Source organism: Bactrocera neohumeralis, chromosome 2 (assembly GCF_024586455.1).
Source record: "Bactrocera neohumeralis isolate Rockhampton chromosome 2, APGP_CSIRO_Bneo_wtdbg2-racon-allhic-juicebox.fasta_v2, whole genome shotgun sequence".
Classification (NCBI taxonomy): Eukaryota; Metazoa; Arthropoda; class Insecta; order Diptera; family Tephritidae; genus Bactrocera; species Bactrocera neohumeralis.
Window position 1 is genome coordinate 89,199,186 of NC_065919.1, and position 6,000 is coordinate 89,205,185.

The 6,000-nt window shown below is 35.0% G+C and overlaps 1 protein-coding gene across 6 annotated transcripts in view; it reads left to right on the forward strand.

Annotated features, from left to right (window-relative positions):
- Positions 1-4,850, forward strand: part of LOC126767601 (patj homolog) — a 43,071-nt gene extending 38,221 nt beyond the window's left edge. For all 6 annotated transcript variants that reach the window (XM_050485049.1, XM_050485048.1, XM_050485050.1 and 3 more), the window contains exon 3: positions 714-4,850. The gene's annotated coding sequence lies outside the window, so the exon portion shown is untranslated. The remainder of the gene's footprint in view (positions 1-713) is intronic.
- The last annotated feature ends 1,150 nt before the right edge of the window (positions 4,851-6,000 follow it).

The window sequence follows — 6,000 nt, forward strand, 5'->3', positions numbered from 1 at the left end:
GTTCCTGTTGCCACAACTGCTACTTTTTATTTGCCACACTTGGAGTCAGTCTTATTTCGCGCGAAAATGTCAGCAGAAAACTCTGTTATTTTAAAGAAATGTGTACCGAGACACAAAGTAAAAACTGTGTCTTGTCAAAAACTTGTATCGTTTAACTTTATGAATGTTTACTTCTAGACCGTTTAAGGTAAATAGTTACTTTAAACTTTGGCTGAATTGAAATCGCAAAAAACGTCAAATGCTCACATACAAATATTCAGCTTATGTTTTTTGGATTTATTCGCTCGTATACCTAAATTGCCCGATGACGATATTTGGCTGCCGGCCAATTTATACATTTGTGATCCCAATACAGACAGACAGACAGACGCACGCGCGCAGCTGTTACCAACTGATAAAAAAGGGAAAAGTAAGGCTAAGCCTTGCCCAACTTAACTGTTTGTGAATGTGTATGTGGGTATGCAGATGCGTCACAAAAAATAACTGTACGCCCCTGCCAGAGCTCTCACCTCACACATTTATCCTCGCTCCACCCTCCTCAGCGCTCTCTGCCTGCTTGCAGTCGCATATTCGAGCTTCACTGCCACCTTTTATGCTTCCTCCCAGTCAATTGCAACTTTGTATTCTTATCGGTTTTTATTTTAATTTTGTTTCTGTTTTTCACTTTGCCACCGCCACTTATTTATGTGTGTGTGTTTATTTTTGTTTTGCAGATTTCATCGCATTTTCGCAAATTTAAGTCACGACGCTGCCAAGCGCCCGGATGAGTTCACTTCACATCGCGATTATACGAACGAAGGCACCTCACATTCAAGTGGCTACGTTGCTGACTGCGGTGCGGTCCGGGGCAGTGTGCGGGCTGCAGTGCAATGGGATGTGGTTGGAGGTGGCAACTTGGGTTGTTGCTGCTGCTGCCGCTGCCGCTGCTGCTGACGAACGACGCGAATCTCTGAAGTGCTGTAAATATTTTGTTATCCAAAGAAATTACTTAACAAAATTAGTCTGTATGTATTTGTAAGAATTAGTGCTAAGTAATTAGTTGTTAGCGAACAAAAATAAGAAAAATTCTAATAAATATGCTATAAGTTCGCGATAGGAGTGCATAAATCATACATCAGTTGTCGAAATATCAGCACAGTTGCCATCGAAGACAATGAATTAATCAAAACATTTCGCGCTCTTTGGAAATAAGCTTTTCCTTTTACTCAAAAATTAAGAAAAATCCTGAAATTTGATTTCGAACCCTTTCAAAATACTATGTTGCTTTATTGGTTTAATCAGTTTCACCAATTCTCAACCGCCTTACACATGCTAAATTGTTACTTCATTAAGTTTTTAAATTATACATATTGGGAAGGAATTTAAAACAATAAATGAAATGGAAAAGTTTACAATACTATTTTTGAATTCGAGGCTAACACCTTTTCCACTTGATCTTTCGGCAAAGAAAGTTTTCATATTCCTTCAAGACCTTATTTTATGCTTTCAAAACTGCAAACTTCCTATCCATTGGAACGATGTATCTTAGCTAGCCAATGTTTTAGAAAATCTTTCACGGAACAAGCGCCATCTTGTCGGATATTGTCCTTTTTCACGATACTGAGCTTTATGTTAGGAAGAAATGAGGCGTTTATATCTTAGAACTGATAATCGAAAAAGTCTTTTCGTATTCTAATCAAACTTCAAGTTATTTATTTTTATATTTATAATGAACTGTAATGAACCAAATCTATACCATTTTGGTCGACCACTTTTTGCCATTCTTCGCTAGAGACATTATTCCATCAGTGTAAAATTGTTCTGGTTTCTCGGCGAAAAACTGCGACAAGTAATTTTCACAGGCTTCTCTTGAAGCCAACTTTACTCCATTAAGGGAATTCTGCATTGACCGAAACAAGTTGCTGGTAGTCCGACGGTGCAAGGTTAGGCCTATATGGTGGATGCATCAAAACTTCTCAACCAAGTTCTCATAGTTTTTGCCGAGTCATCCACGCCATTGCTGTTGATCAGTTCTGGCCGTTCTTTTTTCGATTCCCTGCTTACATCTCATCAGTTGTTGCCAGTAAAATGCAGAATACATTGTTCGACCAGGCTGGAGCAGAGTTCATAGTGGATGATTCCTTTCCAATCCCACCAAACACTCAACATAACCTTTCGAGGCGTCAATCCTGGCTTTGCGACCATTTGTTGAGCTTGGCAACGCTTGGACCTTGATCTTTTTCGCATTGAAACAGTTTTCGTCTCCTGTTACCATTCGCTTCATAAATGGTTCGATTTCATTTCGTCTCAGTACAGAATCGCAGATGTTAATTCGGTCCATTAAATTTCTCACAGACAATTCATGTGGTACCCAAACATCGAGTGTCTTTTTATTGGTATGACACAATGTGATTGGTAGCACTGGAGATATACGACTGCAACGACATCTATTGACAAAATACGAAAAGACATTTTCGACTACCAAGTATTACCCAGTTTAATATAGCAAGTTAGTTGAATTTCAAGGCTACCAAGTTCTAAGTTAGTTTACATCTACAAAGCCCAGTCGGGGACGACTAGATGACCATTTGTCACAATAATTAACCGTATTTATATTTAAGCTTTAAAGTTCTCAGACTGAAATAATAGATCCTGTTATAAATGACTTGGCCAATTCTACTATAAATTTATACTAACAAAATGCTATCACTTTGCTGTCACTGTCACAGACCAAACTTTTAGAAACCTAATTTAATTAAAATGTATTAATTCCTATTCCTATATTTGCCCATACTTAAATCATGGGGAATAAAAGTGACTATTGTATGAGAATAATTCTTCTTCTTCTTTATTGGCGTAGACACCATTTACGAGATTATAGCCAATCCTTTCGTTGGTGTTGTTTTAAGTGGCGAGTCCCAAACCCAGCGCACAAACCTGGGCAGGGACGACTCGTCTTCCCACTTTAGCTAGCCTTCAAGCGAATTTTTTTCGGCTACCCAGATGATACTTGGTTTAAGACCGGAAGTCGTGAGTTGCTTGAGCCATATATAAAAACAACGTTTCTGGCTACTCCCAGGTGAATGGCGCTCAGAGAACTTTCCTCTCTTGCATGAACTTCCTCACATGACATCATGGAATAATCTGATAGAATAATCCGAGAGTAATACTAATTTAAAATCATATTTTGTTTTGCTATTTGAACATGTTGGTCGACAAAGAAGAGTTTAGTTAATAATTTCTTTATTACACTTAGACTTTAAAGATGAAATACTTAGCTATCAGTAGAACACCTCAACAGTCTCTTAATGATAAACCCGACAGAACTACATCAGGGCTACTATAAGGCTGCAAAAAGCCCTTAGACAAACTCGAAACTTCGTAAAGGTCAACTTAGAGAAATACCGCGTTTAATTTCCCACTTCCTCAGCTATATTTTCAAGCATGTATTTTCAGCGCACAATTCTTCTTCTTCGTATTTCCAAACTATTTTACCAAGCAAAGTTAACTTGAAGTCAAAGCTTTGCAAAGTGCAACTTCAAGTGACCGTTATAATTTATGAAATGCTATTTACCGAACACTCCTACATACATATGTATGCATATCAAAGCATAGGATTGCAGATCTAACATAATCTATCTTACACATAACTGTAAATAGTTGTTGTTGACTTTTATAAACTTACTATAATTATTTGCATTGCTATTTTTATCATCAAAGAATACTAAAAATGAAGCTAAACTCATTCACTAACTTTAGAAAATTTTCTAACAAACACCACATACACACACACATACATATGTACATTTTAGTCTAACTAATTGCATTGCCTTGTAGATAACAACTGAGTTGAACTATTCGATTGTAATATAGACCAAATTGAATCAGGCTAGCGGCTATGAATTATTAAAAAGTCTAGTATGTATGTATATACATATATATATATATATATATATATATATATACGAGTATATATAAAAGGAAATAAGAATAAAATATAAAAAACAGCGATGATTTGCATATTCGAAGAGAGGATATAGCGAAATTGAAGCGGAAATGCGTAGCATAATTTAATCATTACTACATGAAACCAATGCAATACTTTAGTAACTAATTATCGTAGATAAATGAATGGAGAGCACAAACAAATCAAGTGTGAAAGGCACAAACAAAGCAAACTTATGATTAACTGTTAAATGCGTAAATATGAGATCACCTGTAGCCAACACGAGAAGATTAAGATTAAGTCAAGTCGAAAAGCTCATTCCACGAAAAAAAGAAATATAAATACAAAAATAAAAATTAAAAAAAAAATACATAAATGAAAATTAAAAATAAAAAATAAAAATAAAATGAAAAGCGAACACAGCTAAATCACTTTGCATGCATCATACACGAACTTAAATTAATTCATTCCTCCAATAACTTCTATGAGAAACATATGAAAATATTTCACTCTGCAGACATCGCGTGAAAATAACGGTAGCTCTAGCGAAAATTAAAAACAAAAAACAAAATTGAGGAAACCGATTATGGTGGCAAGTAAACGTAAAATATCTATCTGAAAAACAACTGAGTTGCAAGAGAAGCTTAATAGTGATACTAATTTTAAAATGTCTAAAGTTTATTAAAAGAAAACTAATTTATAAAAGAAAAATAAAAATAGTTGATTAATGCGAAAACAACAACACTTGTATAAAATGGTTTATTAAGCGATTCAAAGGCGTTTCAGCGCTCACACACTCACACACGCTCACACACTCACATCATGAAAACTCACACATTCAAACACGCGTATATACAAATTAGCTTACAGTTAGCCTATGAAGAACTAATTCAAATAAATAGTAATTGGTAAAATGAAAATTAAATTTTGTTATTGTTGTTGCTGATTTAATTTAATAATACAATTTTCGTTAATTAAATTGTCGTTGGCGAAGCACATCGGCGCTTACAAGCGAATTGGATGCAACATACGCGCATAGCGTGCACATTAGGGTGCTTAGGCAGGGTATACCAAACGGAATATTGGCGAGTTATCACCCAAGTAAAAACAGAAAATGAAGCTGTGCTAATATTTTACTGTTGCACGAGAACTGCACTGTAAGTATAAACGCCCGCTTTATTCCTAGAAATAAGCATTTAAAAGAAGAGCAATGTTTTCAATTTACCAGAAATCGGGTTACTATATATAATCGCAGTAAGTATTTCTCAGCATGTGCTAAGTTAATGTACTTTTATTAGTCGTCAATGGTATTGGGTAGTCGAAAAAGTCTTTTCAAATTTCTTATCAAATTTTAACTTTTTTTTTTGGTCGACCACTTTTTGCAATTTTTCAAAACAAACAGACAACAGACATTATTCCATTAGTGGAAATCGAAATTTCGAAATTTCCAGAACAGAAACGAGCGAATTGTTGTGCTACACGAACTGATACAGCATCGTATCCGTAAACTTCACAAATTTCATTGGTGGCTTGCGTGGCATTCTTCCCTTTTTTATAAAAAATTTCAGAATATAGCGAATTTCTTCATTATTTTCACTGATTTTGAACAGTTGTATCTTTTTTTCGACTTTCCTGAATTTTTTTTTATTTTTTTTTTTTAAATGAAGCTTAAAACCTCATCTTTCCAACACTGTCACAATGTGATTGGTAGCAATGGAGATATACGACTGCAACGACACTTATGGACAAAATACGAAAAGACTTTTTCGACTACCCATAAATATTTTCAGAATTCATTATTTTCAAAGTTTCAGCTTCAATGTTTCTAAATAACCAAAACTTCTCTTTGATTTAGGCTTCAGTCGATATTTAATTGAACCTTGGTGAACTCACAGCAAAAGACTACAAACAACGACCTCATTCCCTTAACCCATATTTCTGAAGCAATTTCTTTAACAGAAATTTCGATAACAAATTTACGAATTTGCCAAAAGCGCAGCCCTAATGTGCCTGTAATTATGCAGACGCATGCACATGTATATTTGTATACGCATACATAGATGTTGTAATGTTTA